Consider the following 26,491-nt stretch of genomic DNA (forward strand, 5'->3'; position numbering starts at 1 on the left):
AAGTTTCTGGATGAGTTCTCAGCAGTCTCTGGCCTTCAAACAGGGGACTGGGGGAAACCCCACTGGAAATGAAGGGTTTGACTTGTCCTGCAGCCAGCACTCGTCAGCCACCGCCTAAGTTTGTCTGAGGACTTTGGCCACTGTGGTTGGACGGAAGCAGTTCTGAAGTGTTGTTCTTCTTTGTTTTACTAATTTATGACTGCTCCAGGATTGAACCCAGGGCCTCGCACAGGCAAGGTTGGTATTCTATTGCTGAGCTACACTTCTGGTTCTGAAATGTTTTTGTTGAGCCCTGACCAAACATGAAGTAAGAAGTAATCAGAAGTATCTACCTTCATCTAATGCATACCAGATTCTGCTTTTGTTTTCTGTTTTGTTTTTCTGTCACAGCTGGTGGTCCTCAGGGCTACTTCTGGCTCTGTGCCCAGGGGTCACTCCTGGAGGTGCTCATGAGACTCTCTGTGGTTCCAGTCAAGGTCAGCCACATGCAAGGTAAGAGCCTTAACCCCTCTACCATCTCTCCAGCTCCAGAAACTTAAAAAAAAAGATCTATCGCTAATGGTAACATCAATGAATTCATTTCCACACCGGCATTGGGATTTCCCCAGTGCTCAGAAATATTTATTTCCTTCATACACTTTTTGATGTCGAGGGCACTTTTTTCCCTGAAAGCATTTAAAAACCCAAATCTCTATATCCTGGAGAGGCAAAAAGGTATAGTAGAAATGACATCTGCACTTATATGTTCATTGCTGCACTGTTTTACAACAGCCAAAATTCTGGAAAAAACCTGAGTGCCAAAGAACAGATGACTTGTTAAAGAAATTTTGGTACATCTACACAATGGAATATTATGCAGCTGTTAGAAAAGATGAAGTCATGAAATTTGCATATAAGTGGATCAACATGGAAAGTATCATGTTAAGTGAAATGAGTCAGAAAGAGAGAGACAGACATAGAAAGATTGCACTCACCTGTGGAATATAAAGTAGCAGAATGGGAGACTATCACCCAGTAATAGTAGAAATAAGCACCAGGAGGTTTTCCTGACGGCTTGGAAGCCGGCCTCACATGCTGGGGAAAAGGCAGCTCAGATAGAGAAGGGAACACCAAGTAAAGGGTGTTTGGAAAACCCGCTCAGGTTGGGAGATGTGTGCCGAATGTAGACTAAAGATGGAACACAATGGCCACTCAATGCCTCTATTGCAAACCACAACACCCAAAAGGAGAAAGAGAACAAAAAGGAATGCCCTGCCACAGAGGCGGGGTGGCGTTGGGAGGGATGGGGTGGGGGTGCCGGGAGGGATATTGGGATCATTGGTGGTGGAGGGCACTGGTGGAGGGATTGGTACTCAATCTTTGTATGACTGAAATGCAAGCATGAAAGTTTAGAAGTCTGTAACTGTACATCATGGTGATTCACTATTAAAAAAATAAAATAATAAAAAAGAAATATTATAGGATGGAAAAAATAAAAGAAAATATAGCATTGCTTATAATTCTTCACATCATATTATTTTTGCCATGTGGTATTAATTTCTAAATGTACATACATATCTATAAAATTTATCATGGTGAATAATGGGCATTATAATTTGTGTACAGGTTAATTTAATTTTATAGTTCATGAGAAATCTATCATAACCTGTGGTATGCACTTTTTCTTTCTTCTGACTCTTTTTACATTTTTCTAAATAGCACTCTAGCACTGTTGTCCCGTTGTTCATCAATTTGCTCAAGCGGACACCAGTAACATCTCCATTGTGAGACTTGTTGTTGCTGTTTTTGGCATATTGAATACGCCACAGTTAGCTTGCCAGGCTCTGTCGTGCGGGCGGGATACTCTCAGCAGCTTGCCGGGTTCTCCGAGAGGGATGGAAGAACCAAACCCAGGCCTGCCACGTGCAAGGCAAACACCCTACCCCCTGTGCTCTTGCTCCAATCCATCGTCACTGTGGAGAGGAATGAATTTACTATGCAACCTCTGGAAGTTTTATTATTTAAGTCGAGCAGCATGAAGAGCAGACACGATTTTTTCCATTTCTCATCTTCGGCAAGAAGCCAAGAAGAGTGAGTTCATTGTGTATCTGGAATAATGTATAAAATAATTTTATTTCAAATACATAAAAGAAAATAAATGAATGTTGCTGTAAAACAAAGCAAAACAAAACAAAAAACCCAAATCTCTGCCTTGAGATGTATCAAAAAAAGTCCATCCTCGACCAAAGATGCCACTTATTTTCTTGAAATTTGCCACCCACCTTTGATTCAGTTGATAAAGCTGGGAGTAAGTTTTTCTCCCCCTGCGTTTCAGTTCTGCTCTGTGGCCACCTGACACTCGGCATGATTTCTTCTCCCTGGCGGCGTGTCGGGACTCCACTCCTCTTTCTTGATACCCTTCCCACACAGACAAAGGTATTGCCAACTCTTTGGATTTGCCCTGGCTGAGGTGAGCACTGTTCCCACTAGTTAGCTGGAGAATCTTGAGACTTTGAACACGAATAAAACTTCCATCAAAGTTAAACTGTTGTGCTTGGTCCACCTTTTTATAAAAGGTAAACTTGAATATCTTTTTAGGGTTGTTATTAATTTTGGGACCTATATCCAGTGATGCTCAGGGCTTATTCCCGGATCTGCCCTTATTCCTGACTGACCTGGGGGACCAGATGGGCTGCTGGGAATAGAACCCAGGTCGGCTGCAAGCAAGACAAGCGCCCTCCCCGCTGGACCATGGCTACAGCCCCAGTATCTTGACACTAAATTCCATTCAGATGTTTTGCAGAGACTACAGGGAGTTTTGACTGCTACAAAGTAGGTTGAGTTACTTCTATTATCTTGGAGGAGACCAGATAAACTTCCCATTCAGAAAGCACACAGGGAAAGCTTCATTTCTGTAAAATTTCCCAAGAATGGAATATCTCTTAGAATGGTAAAATAAGAATGTTAACTCTTAATGATCTGTGAGGGCAAAAAAATATATAGTTGAGACTATCTGGCTACTCCATTCTCTCCTTCCCAGTCACCTTATTTCCTTCACTATGGGATTCACAGTTCAGTCTAGTTTGCTACCTACTAGAAAATCTGGCGGCTCTGGGGTATTGGGGCATTTAAATTAAATGATGTACCTAATAGCAGCATGTCCTAAGGATGCCATTTGGCTATCCTGCTCCTGGCCTCTGCAGTGGATCGGGCATCAGTGTGCCGTGTCGTCTGTAAGAATAAGAAGCCATGAGAGCTTCACGGTGAAGCCGCCACCCCACAGGAGGGCTTATCCCAACAAGGCAGGCTCGCTCCTCCTGTCTCCTCCGCCTCGGCTCTTGGTTACGTGATTTTATTACCCCATCTGTGTATCTTGTCTCTCCAAAACTCATATCTCTTAAGTTTGGCGCTTGTCTTAAATTTCCTTTCTCCTGTAGCATTTATCAGAGCTTCATTCTTAGGAGTGGGCTCTAGACCAACTTAAGAGACTTCTAAAGCATGTTTGCTGATCAACAGAACAAGCTGGAAACTCATAAAATCACCCTAATTCCTGAGGCCAGAGAGATTGGACAGTGAACAGGGCACTTGTCTTGCAAGCAGCTAGTCCAGCCTCCCTCCCTGGCACCCCCTCTGGTCCCCCGAGCACTATCAGAAGCTATCCCTGAGCAAAAGTCCAGGAATAAGCCCTGAGGACTGCTGGGTGTAGCCCCCAAACAAGAGCAAAGTATCCAGATTCCTGATCTTATTAAAAAACTCGATATCCATATCTTTAAATGTCTTTTTTTTTTTTAAAGGGCACATTAATGCAGTTTTTCCCTTGCCCCCTTTTTTGCTGTTATTATGATGAGAGTACTGGGGTTCACATTTGGTTGCAACGCTGGGGATGACACAACCCTACAGGGGCCCTCAGGGCAGGATGGCAGAGACGCACTTGGCAGGAGGGACCTGGCAAGGAAGGGACAGCTGGGCCAGGCAACGGAAGTGAGAGGTGCTGATCAGAACAGAAGAGAAGCAGGTGTGATCACCATGCCAATGTCATACGTGCCGGGCACGTGGTTCCTGACTCCAGCCATATGAGGGGAATCATCTCATTTATTCTTCAAAATCTTGGCTCTTCTATTTGACGATCAGCACAGCATTCCCACCTGCCCCCAGATTTTAAGATATTTTCTGGTGATACTGCATATGCCATTATACGAATATACCAGGACTGGGTTATTAATTAGGCTCCTTTTGAATTGAAGAACCAGCCGAGCCAGAAGCAACTAGGAGGGCATGAGCAGACACCTTTATTCCCAAAGATGGGGAGATGTCTTCGCACCCATTTCACAGACAAGGAAACCGAGGCTCACAGAGGTCATAGAAACTTGCCCCCGTTCGATTAGGATTCTGACACAAGAAGGATGAGCGAGGGTGATCTGGGGGAGCTGAGCAGAGGGAGGGCAGTTTACCAAAGCAAAGACCTTGTCACATAGAGCCACACCGAGCCACGCTGAACTGTGGCTGTGTTTCGTTAGGAACCTGCCAGATGGAGAAGACAGGAAATAACCACCTTTCTCAGGTCCCTTTAATGTGGTTCCTTAAACAGCCATCTGTGCCACGCACGACGGCAACGGAGGGTTTCAAGTCATCTCTTGAATCTTCCTACGACAGTTACTCCCTTAACGGCTCCTCCGCCCCCAAGATCAAAGGCCACCACACAGTCTAGCCTAACTCTTAATAAGTGACTTCTACAAAGGACGGTGATTTCAGTGACAACAGAGAAATAGATCCACCTACATCATAAATATCTTCGCTCACGTCTGTCTTTTAGAATCTGATGCGTAATTTATTACCAGAGCAAGCGTGTCGATCAAATTCAACGTGCTCTGAAGAGCTGGTTTTCCCCACTACCCACCTAAGACAAAAACCTTCCTCTAAGACAAATGTGCTTCACGAGCATGATCCCGGAGGCCAACTGAACTACTTTGGACACTAGCAGCTCGCAGAGAGGCCTCTGGACTGTGAACTGAGCCGCTGCCCCATGCGGCGCCAGCGGGGAAAGGTTTCTCTCTCCAGGCTTTTCCATCTTATGAGCACCACAAAAGGGAAGTAAAAGCTTGCAGTGATGCAATTTCTGGCAGAATTTTCCCTGGACTTTATACAGAAATCTAAAACCGTGCAACCTAACATCTCCTAATTGTCAGCAATGTGAAATGGTTCCTTTTTAGCAGGTCTGACTTGAAGGGGGAAACTCCAAATAATAACAGTGAGTCTTTTGTTGAAATATTGAAGGTAATCAAAGTATCAGCCATTTCTCTAGACTGTGAACTAAGCCATAGCCCCACACCGGCCGAGAAGAGGAAATATCCCCTTTCCCGGTTGTTTCCCGTTTTCGGGGAGAAACACGGCATGACGTCCACCATATTATGAGGTCTATTAAGCAGGTACGAACTGGGCAGCGCGGGAAGGGGGAAGAAAAAAAAGGAGAAAAAAAAGAGTTATGTACTTGGAGCAGCGGGACTTCATATCTCTTCATTCTCAGCAATGGAAAACTAATTATCAAATGCTTCCTTGGTAGTAGGGCTGTCTTTGTTGGGGGGAAACTCCAACAACAATAGTGAGTTTTGTGTTGAAATATGGAATGTAATCAAGGTAAAGAGAAAATGAAGTGAAATTCATCAGTTACGCAGGTGGGGATGGGGGTGGGAGGTATACTGGGGTTTTTGGTGGTGGAATATGGGCACTGGTGAAGGGATGGGTGTTTGAGTATTGCATAACTGAGACATAAGCCTGAGAACTTTGTAACTTTCCACATGGTGATTCAATAAAATAAAACACACACACAATCTATTTCACAGTAATTCAATAAAAAAGTAAAATTTAAAAAAATTTACATATCTTAAATCATTTAAGTAGAAGTACTGATAAATACCAGAAAAGGTTGAAATATACACTTGGAATAGGTCCCATGTTAGTTTGAGTTATTTTTCTAAAACTGTAACATTTTAAGAATATTTTATTTGGCAATATAAGTCATAACATAAAAGATGTATCTTTTAATTTTCCCTTTGTGACTACTATTTTTCACAGATCAACTTCAAAAAGCGTCATAACTTTGATGTATATGCACACAATTTTCTACATAATGGTTATCTTAGAAAAGTATTCACAAAATATCTGGCATCTGTCATTAAAATTAATTTCTTGGGGGCTGGAGGGACTTCGAGTGTTAAGGGGCTTGCCTTGCTTGCAAATGACCCAGGCTCAATCCTTGGCACCTGAAATAATCTTTCAAATCAGTCAGGATTGATCACTGAGAGCAGATTAGATATAATCCCTGAGCAAACCTGGTATGGCCAACACAAAATAACACAAAAATAATATCTTACACTTTGGGAACACTTTTGCATAAATCCTGAATTTTTCTCAAAGTCAGTTATTTGAATATCCTCTTTTATCTTTGTAAATTTGTTATTAATTAAAATTTTCTATATATAAAAAAAAGACAAATGTGCTTCAGACTTGGCGGCAAAGCCATAAACACTTCTCTGGGCCGTCTTGCCTCTGAGCATCCTCGTTCCCAAGGCGCGTGGGAGAGGTCCCATCCTTAGCTGCCCTCAGCTCACTGGTTCCAAGTCAGGAGGCACCAACTGGAGGCGCGGCCCCGGGCTCCTGGAAGGGCTGCAGGGGCTGCTTTGAAGTCCTGCCCTGCAGTTATCTCTCGCTGCACCAGGCGGGCTGTAAGCAGGCCCACCGCATGCAGCTGTCACCATTTAAACCAGCAGGCGTTTGAAGATGGGCCGCCCCCAGTCCTGTGAGAGAAGCCAGAATGGCACCGAGTGCGAGTGCGGTGTTCCCTGAAACCCTCGGGGACGCTTGATAAGAGTGAGGCTGCACCTCTCCTCGGGGGATGGAGCAGGGGGAGGGGCCAGGGAGGAGCCGGCGGGAGGTGGCATCTATGCGAGTGTCAGGCTCAGGTAGCGTGAGCTGCCACCTGTGTTTATTCTGGTCCGTGATGACAGGGCGGCGTTTCTCACCTCCTCCCCTCCGTGCTGGGCCCAGTTGGGACCCCAGATCCTCACGCTGCTGTCGAACATATGTTCTCAGTGAGTGGTGAGATAATGTCCCAGCCGTTGAGGCCGGAGCATCGGCTGCGGTTTCTTATTTCCTCCCCACATCTTTATCACTTGACAAGTGTGTTGGTGTGTCTCACCCCTGGAGTGGGAGCCGGGACAAATTTTTGTCACCTCTTTCCCCCCAGCCACCCTCCCCCACCCCCGCTCCCAGGCCTCATCTCTCAGAAGAAGAAAACAGTCTTTCCAGAGAAAGGGACTTCCCAGAAGGGGCCGGTGCGGGCAGGGACCGCCCAGACATCTCAAGAATTGCTCCCTCCTGGGTCCGTTCCTGTCGCTGCGAATGCCACACACGGAGAACCACCACTTGGCTTCGGGAGGGCAGCGCAGCGCGACACAAAGAATTCCAGGACCCCGCGCTGGAGAATCCAACTGGCGCTTCCCCTGACCAGCTGGCCCCTCCGCGCGCCGCCCTCGCGGCTGACTTCACAGAGAGCCGGGCGACCAAGAGCAAATTGCTCATTTTACAAACAAAAATGCAGACAGTAGGAGAGCCTGTGTAAGCCGAGTCTTACAAATTGCTGTCAGGCCGGGGTGGGGAGTTGGCAGCCGGGAGCGGAGAGCCTCGGGTTCTGCGCTTCTGGAAGGAAGGGGAGCGACCTGCCGCCCGCCCTGCCAGGCCGTGAAGGAATTCCTGTTATGAGAGTCGCCGGCCTCTCTCTCTGCATCTGCAGACGCCATGCGGCCAGCCCCTTGGTGGCCGGGAGGGATCGCAAAAAGGCTGGGAAGACTTGGCGTCTCCGTGAAGGAGAAATATCTTCCTCTCCCCACCCGAGTGGCAGCAGGAGGCTCCCGGGGGCAGGACAGGCCAGCACAGTTGGTATCGCCTCGCCTCCATCAAGGTGCAAGATACTACCAGCTCTCACCAGACATGGATTTTCTAGCTGATGGATTTTTCTGGCCTCAAGTCTTTCCTTCCTATTTGGTAGAACTTGTCAAAAAGCGAACAGGACAAGTTTTCTGTCTGTGGTCATTTTTACAGAGCTGGTCTAGCTGCAAAGATGGTCCCAGTGAATGACCAATTTTAAGTTTTCAGGTGGAAAGAGTCTGATTCTGCCTCAGTCGTTCTGGTCTTCAGGGGATCCTGAGTCCCTCCTGACGGCTCTCAGCAGCACGAGGGCGTGAGCAGGCACCTTTGCCTCACGGTCTTGGTGAAGTGACCTCCCGGCCCCCACCCCAAAGTTCAGAAGCTCTTTAGGGACTGGGACTCCCAGATCCTAGGTGAATCACTATTAAGCGTGAGGACCCCATTCTTCTCAGGAGGGGCTGAGGAAGCTGCAAGGCTATTTCCAGGGAGACGTGACTTAGGACTGTGTCATCCTCAGGATGCAGACCCTTGACCGACGTGGCGAAATGGGGAGGCCTGAGTCATGCTTGTTTCGGCGGGATCCATACTCTAGTCTCTCCAATCCACATACCTGGGTTCCATTCGTTAGGACAAAACTGGGCCAAGAGGGTTTAGCGAGGATTTGGGGTTCACTCCTAGGTACATCGCTCAAAGTATGGAATTTATCCTCTCTGACAGACAGTTGCCTGGTCGCTAAAGTTGAGACAAAGTAGTCTGCGAAGGAAAACTGGAAACAGGAGAAACTCAGTAGAGCTGTAAGGTATAAGCACTCAACAAATACAGCCCTTCCCTTTAAGCACCTCCTCCTCCACATCCATGGTGAATTGAGAAAGAGCACTGAAATAGGGGATTTAATTGAGATAGACACTTTAAAGGGCAACTGGAACTGGAAGGTCACATTGAGAGGACAAGGATGGGCACGTTGCCCACAGCTGTCCTGCAGTTTCCTGGCCTGGTGTCCACCAAGGGCGTCAGATCAATGACTGACCGAGGGGCTCACGGCGATCACTGAAGCAGGGGCGTTTCCTGTTTGGAAATTCAGTGCTTTAGAGGTTCAGGTTCAAGTCAGGATATCAAATCCCCTGTGGATCCAGAGAAGGAGGCAAGTGAGAAGCTCACCCCTGGCTACGAAGGCTGGGAAGAGGATTTGTCTCTAGAGCAAAAGGGCAGGAACTCAATGACTGAGGAACCCCCAGTCGTCCAAGATGGAGAAACTCTAATTCCATGAATAACCAAGGGGTTCTGAATTGGCGTGTGTGTGTGTGTCTGTGTGTGTGTGTGTGTGCGCGCGCGAGTGCGTCCCTCAAACCTCCAACAGAAAGTAGCTGGAGAGGGGCTGGGGCAGAGGAAAGAGAGAAGGCAACCCCCTCCTCATGCCAGGACAGACTGCCCGCCCTCCTGCCACTTCCTGGGCCAGAAGGGAGGACCAGGGGGCGGGAAGCACCGTCTGGGCTAAGTGGCTTTTGCATCCCCCCAGCCGCTGTGCCTTTACTCAGTGAGTGGGGCTCAATTCCTTCTCTCCTGCCCATAAATAGTTACAGCTCCTACATGCCCTTGCAAATGGGATTAATCTTAGCATACCCTGGACAGAGATGCCCTGTCCAACCTGAGGCACAGGCAAAAGAAAAAAAATGTTAATAGGGAACGGGCTCAAGGGGAGCAAAAAGAAAAAGGGAGGAGGAAGGAACAGGAGGCGGGAGAGAGGGGAGGGAGGGAAAATAGATTTAAGAATTTAAATAATGGTCAAAGAAGGGAGGAGCTCAAGGCCGGGGGAGGGGCGCAAACAGGAAGAGGCTTGCTGAAGGAAGGTGCCCGGGTCAGCGTGAGGAGAAACTGAGGGAGGCCCAAGCCTCATGGTGCTGGTGCAGTGAGCTCAGACACCCGAAACCTGCTCCCCGCCCAGGAAAGGAGAGGCCCCGGGTCTCCAGGGAGCTAAAAGTGGAACCAGGCGCCAAACAAACAAACAGTCCTCCCGGAGAGATGATGACGGTGGCCAAAGCCACAATAATTGAAGTCGTATTTAGATTCCTATGGTATCTTTGGCAAAAGAATTCTAAAGCCACGGAACGGCCAGGCACTGCTGCCCGGCAGCTCTCAGGGTGCGGAGGTCCCTATCTGCCTTTTCAGTTATTCGCGTTTTTCTGGACCTGAAGACGCCTTCCCTGAACTGCTGACTGTTGGCAAAGTTTACATTTGACGTCGGTATTTCCAGGAGTGGGGGCGACTGGCCACGCAGCCCTTCTCTCTCGCACACACTGGCACTGCCTTCCCAGCCACAGTCCCATCTATGCGGGACTGTGGGGTCATCTTCACGAGAAAGCCCACCAGCACGTGACAGGGATGAATGGAGAGGTTACTGGCACCCGCTCGAATAAATCGAAGATGGATGGGATGACGAGTGATACAAGTGAACTAAAATGACCAGCTCAGGTAACAGTGCTTTGCAATAGACTCAGCGTCCCCAAATCCACCAAATCACGTAGGACGAAGGGAAGAAAGTGAATGTGACAGGAGGTCACTCCCTGGCGGCTCCTTCCTGAGTTGCTGGGAGTTTTTGCTCATAACAAGTTGTGTCCATGGAGATTGCCAGCCTGGTCGTCCCCATATGTGGCAAAGAGTCACCCGGAGTCTTTGTGACATGAAGGCTAAAACAGATGAAAGCTGAAGAAGGCATCCTGCAACCTCAGCGCGTCACAAGTGCCTGGGGCAGGCACGCTGCATCTGGTGGGCAGTGGGCAGCCCTCTCTGTCCTGGGCATGCCCGCTGCCGCTGAGTACCACGGGCGAGCTGCCTTTTATAGGCTTCTAGGTTGTGTGACACTCGAACATAAACAGTGGTACCGTCTGGCTGCAGCCTTAGTGAGGCCGAGACAGGGAAAGCACACGAAGGCCGGGCAACACTTGCAGGCGACCCACCCGCCTCATCAGTGACCCTTGGCAACAGCCAGTTCCCTGTTCCTCATCCAGCGTCACCGCCCCGAAGGCCACTGCCACACAGAGTGCGCTGACCGCTCAGCTGCTGGGGGAGATATTTGGTCAACGCTGAGAGGACTGGAAAGATATTGAAGTTTCTATTTGGGAGTTGAAAAAGAAAAGAAGGGTAAAGGTTCTGCCACTAATATTTCAAGAAGGTCGGTTTAGAGGGAATCACCCGTTTTCCTGACCATATAATGGGAAATCTGGTACATTTTGTCCTTTCTACAAATGCTTGCTGTAGCCGTGGATCAATAGTAGTGGGCCTCTGGTAACTCTATAGGTCAGGAGAAATGATTTGGGGACCAGAGCGACAGCAGATAGACGCGGGCCTTGCCTGGCCGACCCTGGTTCAATTCCTGGGCTCCTATCTGGTCCCCAAAGCCCTACCAGGAGTGATCCCCCAGCACAGGGTCAGGAGCAGAATTGTATATGACCTTGTAGATGACCTCCAAAGGGCAAAAGGATCCATCTAGAAACTTCCTCGTTATCTAGAATCTCTCCATTAATAACCAGATGCATAGCGACCACATTTAGGTGTCAGAACGTGACAACTACAAGTATTTGGTGAAGACAGAAAAAGAGGGAACCCTAAGTTATTGAGTGGAGCTTTGAAAGTCGTGGGTAGCAGGGGGTGGGGGTCGGGGGTGATGGGAGGGCACCTGGGGACACGGGTGCTGGGAAATGGACACTGGTGGAGGGGTGGGTGTGGGAAGACCCTATGACTGAAATCCAGTCGTGGACAGCTTTGGAAGGGTCTGTCTCAGTGATTCAATAAAAAAGCTAAAAAAAAAAAAAAGCAAGTCGTGGGTAGGTGCTATTTCAAAACAAACATGTGAAGAGTGTCCCAAGGGACGTAGACAGAGGACAGAATCCTCTGGTCTCTGTGGGAGTTCCCCTTGGGATACGGAATGGGAATTTCGGTGAGGGTTTTGCAGGTGTGATGTTTAAAAAAGCAAATAATATGTTCAGTGCAGTTGCTTTTGAGCAGGGCAGTGGGTCAGGGTAACAGATGGACCCGAGAAGAATCCACGCGGGTCCCGTGCCAGGTGAGAGGGCGGGTGCGGCTCTGCCCGTGGCCGCGTGGCTCCAACGACCTTATTGCCTGCTCTGCTCTGCGGCCTGTTCCCCGATGCCCGGGCGGCCGCAGGCTGGGGACGGCTCTCGGGCGGGCCCCGCCGACTTGGCACTGGCGCAGGCCCGGGAAGTCCGCGCCGTCGTACAAAGAGCAGGTGGGCGAGCAGGCTCGGCACTGCAGGGCAGGGCGCACAGCTGCGACAGGCGGAATTCCCCCTCCGAGGCCCGGCGCGCCTTTGAAAGTGAGTTCATCGCTCAAATGGGAGGATTTCTGCAGCACCGGACAAACACGGGGTCTGATTGGCTTCAGATTAACTCTTTGTACTCATCTTTCATTCATCTCGAGGAGCACGTCTCTGCCTCTTCCAGAGAGGGAACACAAATAGCTCCTGACGGCCCTGGGAGCAGGCGAGCCCCGTGGGCCCACATCTGCTTCCAATTCCCGCATCTCGCGGCTGTCATGCGTGGCAGGGCGGGACCCGGGCTGGGCTTCCTGCTCAGGGTTTGGAGCCTGGGGGTGTGCATCTCTGAGGAACGAGGCCCCGGGCGGCGTGGATGCCGTTTCTCCTTTGTCCCCGGCCCCTCGGGCTGGGTCTTTGCTCGCCTCCCAGGCCTGCCGGGGCGTGAAGAACAGCCCTGCTGCTCTCTTCTCCCTGCTGCTAATCTGCGGCCTTCTTATTCCCTTGTGGAAAATATCGGACGGCACCGTTTTCTCTAAGGGAGACCAGCTACCTTTGCAAGGTGCCCGCGGTCCACGCGCCCCATAAACAATTAAGCGCCACGCGAGCGAGCCTGTGGAAACGGCTCTGGCTGCTTAAGTGAGGTTTCCTAATCCGTTTCTCCGGCAGCCCGGACCCCAGCGCTGCGGCCCATTCAGCGGCTCTTGCTCTCCAGCACTTTGATCTCGGGTCTTCATTACAGCTCATTTCAGCATTAAGGACGATCTGAATTCATGAGCGCTTCCCTCTCTAATAAGTGCCATTCACAGCCAGCCTCGGAGCGGCCCGCGCGCACGGGAAGCTGGTTCAAGCCACACGTGAAAGAATAATGGACGAGCTTCAAACACCAGTGCAAAACGGGGATTTTATTAGCCAAATAAGCCTTTGAATGAAATGCTTCATTAGACAGAGGAGTCTCCTTGTCAGGGCGCTGCTAAACCCACCAATTGCCACTCTGAGATTAGTAAGTGTGATTAGTTCGCTTTTTCAGGTGGGGACCCTGAGGAGAGAAGACCCCAGAGGTGCCCATCGCCCCCAAGGCGGTCCCAGAGTTCCTCTGGGCTTTACTTGCTCTCGTACATCTCAGGAGTCTGAAAATACTTTTACACGTGTTCCTATTTGACTCATCCCCCCAAAATAAGAAGCAAACAAAAACCCTATGGTTATTTTGTTTTTTGTTTTTTTTTTGCAGAGGGGCTGGAGCAATAGTATTGCGGGGAGGGCATTTGCCTAGCACACAACCAACCTGGGTTCGATCCTTAGCATCCCATAGGGTCCTCCGAGCACTGCCAGGAGTAATTCCTGAGTGCAGAGCCAGGAGGAACCCCTGAGCATCGCTGGGTGTGACCCAGAAAGAAAAAAAAAAATCTGCCAAGCAGAAAGAGAAGCAGAGTGTCACGAAAGCGCACCACACATGGCCAACACGGAGCTGAAACGCCAAAGACAAGAATCTGGAACCGTGGCCAACGCACCGAGGAACCCACCAACAGCCCGTGCTGGAAGGTTTGGCGCTGGCTTCCAAGCACGAAGGAAACACGATGGTTCAGTCTTAGCTCCTGCAGGGGAAACTCGTCCTGCACAACCACAAGCAGTGTGAGCCCAGACGGGACTTCCGTGGAACGACCACCAACCTCAGTCCAGCCCTGAGTGACCCCGAGCGACACTGGCAGAAGTAAAGGGGGAGCTGAGCGGTGGGGCTCGGCCCAAGGCCTCGGGCCCCCCAGAGAGCTCCCCTGGCTGGTGTGCTGCTGGGTCACTGCCCCGTCCACGCTGCGTGGACACGCACCCGCATGGCGGCCAGGGGCAGTGTCTAGTGGGAGGAGACCCTGACTCGGGCACAGGCCCCACCCGCCCCCGCCCCCCAGCTGGGCTGCTCTCCCTGGGAAGCGCTTCCCCTCTTCCCAGAGGACCCCCAGAGTCCCAGTGCTGGCCCCACACGGCACCTCCCCTCCGTGCGTGCCCCCAGGGAGGAGCGAGGATTAACGCAGGAAGAGGAGCTCCGGGTTCCCCTCCCTGAGCCTTGCAATTAAGGCGACTAAATAGATCTTAGATTTCCTTACCACATGAAAAGACTCCAGCGAGCAGAGGATTTTTTTCCCCCTCCTTTTTCCCTTCGGCCCCGCCCCGTGTTTTTCATTCTGTGGGACTGTGTGTCTCCGGGTTGCTGCAAGGGCGCAGACACGGGCCCCTGGGGACGGCCCTGCTTGGAGGCCTCAGGCCCACGGACCTGAGCAGGAGCAATATTTTCACACACACACACACACACACACACACACACACACACACACACACACACACACACACACACCCGGCTCTGCCCGGGACACTCCCCCCCGTGGGTCCAGTTCAGACTCGGCCATCACCTGGCTGGCGTTGGTGAACTGAGATTTCTACACGTCTTTGCCCAGCGATAAATTATGACTGCGAAGAATTTCCCTCTCCGCAGCTGGTTTTGAAGAAAAATATCAAACTATGTGTGCAATCTTTTGTAACAACTACGAGAACAGACTGTTATTTCTCTTGCTCTGTGTAACTCTTGTCATGGGACCGCCTTGCTTGCCAGGACGTGTTCTAGCTAAATGCATGTGTTTGTAGTCACTGCAGATAGAATTAGAAATAGGGCTGCTACTGCTGCTGGAGCCAAACGCAAGACCAAAGACCATAAAGCACAAGCCCGGGAATTGGCCCTGCGTAGGAAGGCAGGGGTAAGCTGTTTTTTTAACAAATCCCTCCAAGGTCAAACGCTTTGATTTGCTTCCATAATAATTTAGATTGGTGCAGAAGGACCAGAGCTCCTTAATTCTGTTACACGAAGCCTAAACAGTTCATCTCTAAATTGGCCACCATAGGACGGGGGTTAAGGGGCAAAGGAACCAGGTCTTCCCCAACTGGGGCCGTGGGCAGGCCAGAAGAAATGAGGAGAACTGCTTGTGTTGATTTGCTTCAAGTTGCTTCTGGTCCTCCCCCGCAGAAAGAAACACAATTTTCCTTTCATTTCCTCCTCTTCCTCTGATTTTCACATGTGAACTATAATAAGCCCAGGGTGCGAGGTGGGCGAGGAGTGCTATTATTAGAGATGGGGAAACGGAAGCAGAGGAAACCCACTCGGCCAGGTTGTATACGCGAACTCCTACCCAGACCTCCTGGCTTCTAACCGCTAAGAAAGTAGGTGGCTGACACGCAGATGATGCTCTCGACTCAGTGTTTCACTGAGATGTGGACTTTCATCAAATTCAAAGAGCAAAAGTCACTGACCTCTCTGCGTGCCGGCCTCCTCCTCTGTAAGAAGCGGGTAGAACAGAACTATGTGACAGGAGTGTCGTGGCGGGTACGAGGTAAGGGCTGGACCCCGCTAGTCTCATGCATAGCAAACCCCCACAAAGAGTGTCTGTGTCATGATCATCATTAACATACCAGTGACGAGCAAACTGGGGCCAGAGCCTTTGAGGGATTTCCAGGAGGCCACAGACTTAGAGACAGTGCTAGAATCACAGCTAGACCATGTGTTTTTGTCGCCCCTGAGTCCATTCTCTAGCTGAATTCTCATTTCTGTCCCAAACAGAGGTGAGACTTTCCTCTGAGCACGACAGCTCTTCAGCTCCTTAAGGATAGACATATTTTAAAGTGGGGTTCGTTTGCAGAGGCAGCCCAGGGGAGAGCCGGCCAGAGGATTCATCCAAATACTGATCCAAACAGAAATCTTAACGTGGCTGAAGGCGCCACGTTCCACGGCTCTCTTCTGCCGGGCACTGCCTCGTCCCAGCAAGGTATTTTGTCCCTAAGGGGCACCCAAGCTCATGCAACTCCACTTGCTCCAAAACATGAGACCGTTTGGAAATGCGTGTGCAGTCAGAATCACCAACAAACATGTCTGCAATTTTAAATCCATCAATTCTAGCCATGCTCATAAAACAAGGTCCAGATTTATTTTCCTCATGGTGTTTGTTCTGCTCATTAATTATATTCATATCTGTTTCTTTGAAGTCATCGAGACTATTGGGAAATGTAAAAGAAGCTGAATTGATTTTAGCCTTAATATCACTCCATCTTCATTTCCTTCATCTCCGAGGACTCAGGCATGTTGATGGACATGTGGCGGTGGGTATAGTATGTCGGGCACGGAGCCGGGCATTACCAAGGCAGCCCTCATGCAGTCTCGTTGGTGAGAGGGTTTCGATTTAGAACGTCTGGATTGTATTCTATGAAAATCTCCACAGCCTTTCCCTTCAAAATCAATTTCAGTTGTCAAAAAAGTGGGGGGGAGGGACTGGGAGGGAGTCACTTTGAAATCATATAGCTTATTATTATCATCGTTTTTTAAAAGCTTATTACTATAATTTTTCTCCCAAGGGAGCTGAGTTGATTTATAACCCCACCCTCCTTATCTCAACATGTGGCTAAGTTCAGAAGGGAACCCAAATTGGGGGATTTTTTTTTTCCCTCCAGGAAAAATTGATGGAACATACTCCAACCTCATTTTCAAGTTCAGCAAGAACTTAAAAAAAAAAAAAGTTCTCGAACTGACTTTAAAATGCATATACAGCAACTGGCCAGGACTCAGGGCTGGAAGAGGCCCGGGTTTGAACCCCAGCATTGCCGGGATGCATCAGAGGTGGTCTTATGCTCTGCTGGCCCTAAATCAAAATTTTAACCACTAAGGTTACACCTCTGCTCAAAATCACATTCCGCCCCCCTGCTCCAACATGCTTCCATATCTACGGGTCATCTTCACAACCGGGATGTGGACGGGGCAGCACTGTACCAAATGTGGAATAAGATGCAACGTCCAGAAGGGCAGAGTCACTGCCTGATTGGCTCCCACTAGTGCCCGGGTCAGAGGCAGCTCAGCAGCTATTTGTGAAGTGAATGGACGTGCAGGGACACAGAGCAATGGGTAGAATGATGCCGGAGGCCCAGAACTTTGGACCCAGACCAACAGCCTAGATTCGATCTGGAACCAACTGCTCCTGAGCCTGGTGGCCTGACTTCGCCTGCCTCGAGGAAGCACTGGCCTCTGTAAAATGGGCAGATTCTGGCGGTCAGGAGGTCACAAAGGCAAGTAAGCGAGTGGCTTCCAGTGAATTCGCCCTGCGTCCTTCATATTCCCATTCCTGTGCCTTCCCCGATCCGGATGGCAAGGTCTCCTTCATTCCAGAGAGTTGGGGTCCGTGAGGCAAAGCCGTCTTCCCCAGCTGTGCCTTGTGACCGCACTCAGGAAACGCCCGTCACCCTCTGTGAAGAAGCCCCCTGGTTCCGCTGGCCGAGTCGCTGGCGTCTAATTACCGACCCGGGCCAGCCTCACACAGTTCCCGCGTCAGGACCTGCAGCGTCTCCTTCCCCACACAGCGAGAGAAGGAAACCGTTTGCAGCTCCAGAGACTGATAGCCCAGGATTGTGTGCTTTGGGGGGAGGGCGGCTTTCCAGGACACAGTGCTCCTATTCTTTTCCAGAAAACTTCCATTTATTTTTTCAGGGCTGGTCGTCGGAAACCTCCCGGCAGCACACATGTGAGACGATCGGATTCCGTGGCCGCTTCCCTGGAACAGGGCGCTACTGTCGAAGGCGGGGAGTTTCGGAGCAACTGCTCCCCTGTGACTCTAATGTGGTCGAGGGAGGCGTCTCATGCAAAGCAGGCTGTGAAAAGGCTTCTGTGGACGGAAACAGAGCGGCTGCCTCAGCCCGCCGCCCGCCTCTCACCGCGCCAACACCCCACGCCCCAGGAGCGCTCACGGCCGCCCTCCCGTCCTCTCCAGGGAACCAGGAGCAGCGTCGGTGGCCGCTCAGGTCAGAGGCCCGGGGACAGACTTGGAGCCGCAGAAACTGGACCCCAGCTGCGTGCAAAGTAGAGAAGGAGCTGGACACGGTCTGACGAGACCAGACGGCCAAGTTCTTGACGGGGGTGACGTGGGTGTCGCGACTGTGTGAGGGAGCAGGAAGGCGGTGATTCTGGGGAGGGCCTGGCACGGAGACGGTGGCAAACCGAGAGAGAGCCTTCCCTGCAGACGACAACTCAGGTTCAACTTGTTAGAGGGCTCGGACGGACAAATCTTTTTCATTCTTTTGTTTGTCTATTTTGCGGGCCAGAACCAGTGTTGCTCAGGGCTAACTCCTGGCTTTGTGCTCAGGAGTGACTCCTGGTGGTGCTTAAAGGACCTTCTGTAGCGCCGAGGATTGAACCGGGCTCAGCCGCATGCAAGGCGAGCATCTTCCCCCACCCCCCTACCCCGTACTTTCTCTCTGGCCCACAAATCTTTGGATTTTTAAAGGAAAGCCAATAATGTAAAATCTTGAACCTGGTTGACATCAATAGCACATTGTTGTTTTGAAGTGGAATGCACTTCAAAGGAAGTGGCTCCTAGGTCTCCCGATTTCTCTGAGATGAGTGCTCCTTCTACAGTTGTTTTCTAAGCACCGACACCCTCTCTGGCATTGGTTTTGACATTAAAAAAATGTCAGAGATAGGCTTTGTGGTTTTTTTTTTAACCACTTTCTCCCTGTTTGTTCCACCTTAGGCCTAGTCCATTACTTTTGAACTCTTTGTTTCTATGAATTTGACAATTTTTCCATTTAAAATTCCACATTTAGCACTATAGCACTGTAGCACTGTCGTCCCGTTGTTCATCGATTTGCTCAAGCAGGCACCAGTAATGTCTCTATCATGAGACTTGTTACTGTTTTTGGCATATTGACTATGCCACGGGGAGCTTGCCAGGCTCTCCAAGAGGGACGGAAGATTCAAACCCTGGTCGGCCGAGTGCAAGGCAAATGCCCTATCCGCTGTACTATCGCTCCAGCCCAGGCTTTGTGTTTTGAAATACTCTGTTAAGTGAAGGAATGAGCAACAGAAGCAGACACGATGACCGAGAAGTGCCGGGATGGAGCCAAGTGTTACAGATCAGTGAGTCGCTGCAGGAGGAAATGACCTACGTTTCGGGGACAGCAAGTCTGTGGAAGCCAGAGGTGAAAGCTGAGCGTGTTCACGGTGGAGGGGATGGAGCTGGAGGGTCCCTCCCGGCACGCCTGGAAGCCAGGAGCGGGGATAGGGGGCAGGGGCGCAGGCTGGGAGCTCTGAAAAACCGCCAGCATAGGTGCCTGCCATTCCCTGGTCTACCTCGAATTCCAAACTGCAGAACGTGCCTTGCCAGGACCTCCCGCACTCACTGAGCATCAGGACTGCCTCACGGCCCGTGGGGGCACCCGAACGGGTCTGGGTCGAGCTCACATCTGCAGCCATGCTGTCTATCTCTGCGCACCATCTGTGTTTCTCATCCTGTGTAACTGGATCCGAGAAACATCTGGAAATGTCAATACCCATCACCCCCAGCATCTGCTTACGGTGGAAGAGGAGAACCAAATAGCCGCCCTGATTTCACCAACAGCTAAAGTTCTACCTTTAGGTAATCAGTTACCTTCCCTCCCCGCCCACACCCCACTTTTAAAATAATGTACATCTGCCAAACGCACAAGAATATCCCTAATACTCTGTGAATACGGCTTGATTTTGGCAGCCTTGTCTAATAAGATGTTCGTTTCATGTATGTTCAGTGTCTCGCTTTCCTCCCCCTCACCCCCCCAATCCTGAGTTGTCCCTGTCACCTGGTCATCATCCTGACTAGAACAGACATACGTATCACCTTCTTCTCACACCGCTGCAACTGTGAGACAGCACCCATGACGGTTAAGGATCTAGCACAAGCGTCCGAATCCCGAGCACAGGGCCGACCTGCAGTGGGAACTGCACTGAGACTGGTTGTTCAACTCTCGGGAGTGTGTTTCTGTGTTTCTCCCCCCGTGCCCCACTGAAACCCAGATGTTGAAGCTCTGATCCCCAGAACCTAAGACGCGATTCTACTTGGAGGAAGGGCCTATAAGGTGGTAAGGAAGGCCAGCAGGGTGGGCCCCGGTCCAGTCGGACTGACTGATGTCCTCCTGAGAGAAGGAAATCTGGGCATAGGTACCACCTGGTCTGTGCACACTGAGGAAATTCCAGGTGAGAGAAGGGACCATCCTTGCGAGACGGAGCGTGGAGTCAGGAGAGACCGGCCCTGCTGACACCCCCTCTTTAGAGTCAGGAGAGACTGGCCCTGCTGACACCCCCTCTTTAGAGTCAGGAGAGACCATCCCTGCTGACACCCCCTCTTTAGAGTCAGGAGAGACCGGCCCTGCTGACACCCCCTCTGCTTCTAGCACCATGAGGAAGTTCAGTCCTGTTGTTCTAGCCATTTCAGCTGCGGTGTTTTGTTATGGCAGACTAATAACACACTGGCCTCTCCACGTCTGTCTACTCTGTAAAACCTCAGTTTCTACAAAGATTCGATGCACTAACGGAAGCAAGATACTTAGTACCTGACATCTAGCTGGACTAAGCGTTAGGAGCGAATCATGGCAATGTTATTACTTCTAATGGGCCTGAGTCAAAGTGAAGGGCAGTTCATTTCCGTGTATGTGGAGAGACGTAGCTTAAGCTGGTCCATATTCTTCTCCAGCTCTCTATCTGGCTTGTGCGATTTTTATAGGGAGACTGGGCACATCAGATGAAAAAGGTTAAAAACATTTTAGCATGCAGACATTGTGTGAATTTTTTTCTCCTTTGTACGAACGCGGATGTGTAATTCTAGAATTTATCTCAAATTGGTTCGAATAGATTTCCTCTCTACACTGAAGAAATAATAATCTCATTTGTCCCAACACTGAAGCCCTTTGAAGTTAAACATTGAGAGAGAGGATGGCAGGCCCACTCGGAGAGATTAGATCTTGTTTTAAACACTAGCTGCTCTGAGAATAATTTCCTTAATTAATATTCACAAGATATCATACACTCGAGACTATATTTTCATGTAACCTACTTACATGCGATTGTTCTTCGCTAAAGCCGTCTCCGCCTGCATCTTCCTTTTGTGCGGTGCTCAACAGGATCATTTCCATCTAAAAGCAGTGCTGAAGGGGGTGGAGGTTGGTGGGGTCTCCCCTTCCGTGTGAAAGCTAGCACACATGGGCTTTCATCTCGTTTCTAAAGTTAATATTGTGTTGTGCCTATTCCTATTCTTAACTGGAGACACATGGCGCCCAGACGGCTTCTTTCTTCTGGATTCGAGGCCTGGTCACTCTCAGGTGCCAGCCTCTCGTCTTGTGTTCGCACCACATGGCAAAGTGCTTATCAAAGCCCCACACGGCCCCTCCCGGCCCTCGGGCCGCAAGCCCTGAAGGAGGCACATCTGCAATCAGTAAAGAGCCCTGAGGTTATCAATGCCCCCTCTGTGCTGGCCTCCAAAATGCAGAGACCAAGGGAGTGCGGGTTATTCAAGCTGGCTTGTGCAAAGACCAGGGCAAGGAACTGAAATGACTGGGAAAGGAACAGTTCTGCCTGTCTAATTTCAAAGTCTTGCAAACACTGCACAGAGCTCTGAGAAGTGGAAGGTTAAAATTCTACCTCTTAAATGCATTTTTATAATTGAAATGAATTTGCTCGCTTCTTAAAATCTCCAACCAGTGACGTCTCCACATTTGTAGGTGATGTCTCTCACAGTGAAAGAGAGCCCTATCTGATACACACGTACACACAAAAACCCTGATAGGAATATTTTTGCCTTTTTGCTTTGCTGCATATAGTTTTTAAATACTTGATAATTCTACTCCCAAAAAATCAATGACTAAGTTAACTATTAGGACAAATTGCATTCTATGTGATAAAGATATGAATACTATAAAGATAAATATTCTGTATAGTCAATATATGGAAACAACCCAAGTATCCAAAAATAGATGACGGGATAAAGAAACTATGGTACACATACATGAAATATTACTTGACCATAAGAAAAGATAAAGGCATGAAATGTGCTGGTCCTCAATGGCCAAGATCCAGAGACTATGAAATAAAGCTCCCGGATGAAAGCGACACAGACTGTCCTGATCCATGCCAGGCTGTCTTCACCGGGGCACCTGGGGGTGGGGGGCGGATTGAGTTTCCCTCCCTGTCCCAACCAGTTCCCCGGCAACCGAAAACCTCCAGAACCCAACTGCAGCCATGCTCAAGGCTACTCTACAAGCTTGGATGAGCCTCACCCGTGAAGGATCCTGCAGAAAAGCCCAGGTATGCAGGACCCGTGACTGAGACCTCCAAGTTCACTTGGAACGGGACTGGGCTTCCTACCCCCTGCTCCCCAGTTTTCCAGTAGCTTGGCCATCACACCCACAAACTGCCTCCAGCGCCATATAATCTCATCAAGGGCCAAGATCCAGAGACTGTGAAATAAAGCTCCCCAAAGAGAGCGACACAGAATGTCCTGGAGCCACCTCTTATGCTCTAGGCCACGGATGTACCAAAAGTAGCACACATTTGTTTGGGTCTAACATATTTGCTTGTATTCTCTTATCACTGTATCACTGTCATCCCGATGTTTGTCGATTTACTCGAGCGGGCACCAGTAACGTCTCTATTCCTCCCAGCCCTGAGATTTCAGCAGCCTCTCCTTACTTATCTTTCCCAATGACTGGAGGCTCTTTCAGGGACAGGGGAATGAGACCTATCATTACTGTTTTTGGCATATCGAATACGTCACGGGTAGCTTGCCAGGCTCTGCCAGTGTGGGCGGGATACTCTCGGTATATTTGCTGGACTCTCTGAGAGGTATTCTCTTTTATAAGGGCTTAAATGACTCCAGGAAGAAATACAACAATCTTCACACACTCTCTTTGTATGGTGGTGGGAAGGTGCACGGTGGTGGGATTGGTGTTTGACTATTATCTATAATGAACTATTGTGAACAACTTTATAAAAATTATATATATATATATATATATATATATATATGAAAAGTGCTGCTCCATGGAGGGGCCTGGAGAGAATCCTGCTGCGTGCAGTCAGTTAGAGAGAGGGACCAACACAGAATGATCCCCCTCACATGTGGGATATAAGGAAACATAACGACGGAGTAGCCAATACCCAGAGACAAGGGAAACACAGAACATGAGAGCTGGTCTTCAGTAGGAAACAGGCCTCTGAAGGGGCTGGGGGCAGGCCGGGAAGGGGGCAGTGTCTGTGCTGGAGGGGAGTGTTCGATGAAAAGGAGGAAGGAGGTGGTGCTGAAAGGCCCTTACGCGGTATACATGGGACCCTGTCAGCCATAGCACTGCAAATCACACTTCACACATCTTTTTAAAAAGTCCCTCTCACAGAAGCAGACTGGTGGGTGGGAGGTGAACGGGGATGCGAGGTAGGGGGTTTGGAGACTGGTGTTTGGTGTTGGGGGTTGGCGTTGACACACTGTATGCCTGAAACCCAATCACGAATAGCTTTGCAAGTTCACGGTCACTGTGTTCTACAAGCAAGAAGCAGAGAAACTGAAGCGTTTAAAAGGACTCCAAAATACATAAAATCAATGTACTATGTGTCTTATAGTCAGACATCTGTATCTCTATCTACCCCACCACAGTGATCCTCTCTCTCAGATACAGGGACTGCAGAGACCAGATTTATTTAGTGCTCATATTTTATAACGTCTTGTCAGGGTACGAACCAAACTTTTCAAGATACCTTTTTTGCTTGTTTCATGATTTCCCGATTGCTACATTCAGTTGAAGCTGAATGCCTCTCCCTGAAATAATCACCCAAGCAGAAACATCCGCCTGGGGCCATGATCTAAGAGCTGCCTCTGCATCAGCCAGAGCTCCGGTGCCCACGTCTGCACTGTGCTCTGGCGGGTGAGGTGCTTCTCGCTGGGGGACTCCCCAAGCCGCTGTCACACTGTGTTCCCTCTTCAGTCACAGGATTTCCCCCCACTCAGCTGCTCGGCCACCTTCTCAAGTCTGCCCATGAGTGCCTTCAACGACCCTGTGAAGGAAAATGCGTGCAATTAGAAAATACTCGTTACTGACGAATCCGGTCGTTGATCCGCTCTGCCCCACTCATCTGAGTTGGCTGCAGTACGTTAGCAGTCAGGCTGGCAGAGATTCTAACTTGACCCTGTTGCGAGGGGAGGAGCCTGGGGAAGTGACACTCTCCTGTGTGGCCCAGAGAATCTCCCTCCTGCAAACCCAGCGGGAAGCCAGTTGGCAATGTCATTAAAATCATTCCTTCACGCGTGCTTCCACCAGCCCTTCCTGTCGGTCTATTCTCCATGAACTAAATGATGTGTGAGTAGTTTTTATTGCAGCATATTTGTGACAGAAGTGGAGTTACTCAAGAATTAGGAACTGGATGAGAAAACTCCGAAAGGCTTGACCAGAAGACTAGATAATGCAGCAAGAAAATGAAGAACTTCCTTTCTTTTTTTTTTTAATAAGAATTTTATTTTATTGAATCACCATGTGGAAAATTACAATGTTTTCAGGCTTAAGTCTTAGTCATACAATGCTGAAACAACCATCCCTTCACCAGCGCCCATATCCCACCACCACCAAAAAAAAAAAACACAGTATACCTACCATCCCGCCCACCTCCGCACACACCCTCCCCCACTTTGTAACTGATGAATTTCACTTTACATTCTATTTACTTGGGTTACATTCAATATTTCAACATAAACCTCACCATTATTGTTAGGAGCACCCCACTAGAGTCAGACCTGTTGTGAAGAGATATGAGGTTGCGCGGTAGCGGCCACGCGGTTTTGGATTTCTGTACTTTAACAACTAAGTCCAGGGAGATTTCTTCTGAATATTGGATCATTGCAAGCTTGTAAACCCCATCTGTGGTCGTCATAATATGGCGGTCCCCACACCCTTCATCCCCGGAAAGGGAGAGGCGAGAGAGAGAAATACCTTTCCCCTCCTGGGCGGGCCACGGCTTAGTTCTCAGGCTGGAGACATTCTGCAAGGAACAGCCCATGTTGAAAGTAGTTTAGCTGGGTCTGGATTCACGCTCATGCAGCTGCAGAGAGGTCGCACATGCATGCGGCCCCCGGGATCACATCTAAGCGGCGGCAGGAGGGGCCAGTGCCTCCCCAAGAACTTCCTTTTTTTTTCCCACTTTTTGGATCACACCCAGCGATGCAGAGGGGTTACTCCTGGCTCTTCACTCAGGAATTACTCCTGGTGGTCCTCAGGGGACCATGTGGGATGCTGGGAATCGAACCTGGGTCAGCTGCGTGCAAGGCAAATGCCCTCCCCGCCGTGCTATCGCTCCAGCCCCAGTACTTCCATTCTCATAGGAGGACAGAGAATATTTTCAGAGGGCAAAAGGAACAGGGAAAGTGTCAGTTATTCATGTCAAAGAGATCAAAGTGTGAGAGTGGGAAGCAAAATGTAAGTATATAGTTGCTGTGTAGATAGAGTATGACTGAAGGAGCTCAAAGAATTGCCCCTGCTCATTCCTGGGAGTAGACCATTGTGTGTGAGACACCCCCAAATTCCACAATACTGAAATTCCAGTAGGAGCACCCCAAATTAGATGGGAAAGTAACACAGAAGCCAACTAAACCCAACAAACAAAAACAACAATACAGAAGACTCAACTAGCTACAAACAGCTCACTAAATCCTCAGATGAGGACTGAACTAACAACTCACAGTGAGACATAACAATTTCACAGATTTTTCTTTACTGAAGTATTTTTGATAATTTCATGAGCCATTTGGTTATAACAAGCAATATAAAATGTCGCGTACCTCAAGGAGAGAAGAGCAGCAGTGTTTGCCGATGCGACAGAAGCCAGGAAAATTATTCACAACACCCTCCTGTCCTTCGCCAACTATGAGACCAAGATGTCTGCCCTCCAACATCCTGATGGATCTATCACATCTACCAGAAGGGCAGTGGAAAAGGTTATCCACAACTTCTACTCGGCTCTCTTTAATAGACATGGGTCCACCTGCCCACATACCAAATTCTGCAGGATGGATATATTGTTCCCAGCGTTCTCCCTTCCAAAATCTGACACACCATTTCGTTGGTAAAGACACGTATAGCACCTGGTCCAGACAAGGTCAGACCCGAACACCTGAAGAATCTGCCGCCAGTACTCATCAATACACTGGCTCGGCTCTTCACATGCTACCTGTCCGAATGCAAGGTTCTGTCCCAATGGAAAACCAGCAGGACTGTCCTGTTGTACAAGAAGGGAGATATCCATGACATTGGCAACTATCGCCCAATCTGCCTGTTGTCCATCGTTTACAAATTACTCACTTGAGTCATCCTGAATAGGATTGGCAGAACACTAGATGAAGGACAACCATGTGAGCAAGCTGGGTTCTGAAAAGGATTCAGCACAATCGACCATATGCATATGGTGACCAAGCTCATTGAGGTTCATGAGAGTTCAAGATACCGTTCTGTCTAACA

Source organism: Sorex araneus, chromosome 6, assembly GCF_027595985.1.
Source record: "Sorex araneus isolate mSorAra2 chromosome 6, mSorAra2.pri, whole genome shotgun sequence".
Classification (NCBI taxonomy): Eukaryota; Metazoa; Chordata; class Mammalia; order Eulipotyphla; family Soricidae; genus Sorex; species Sorex araneus.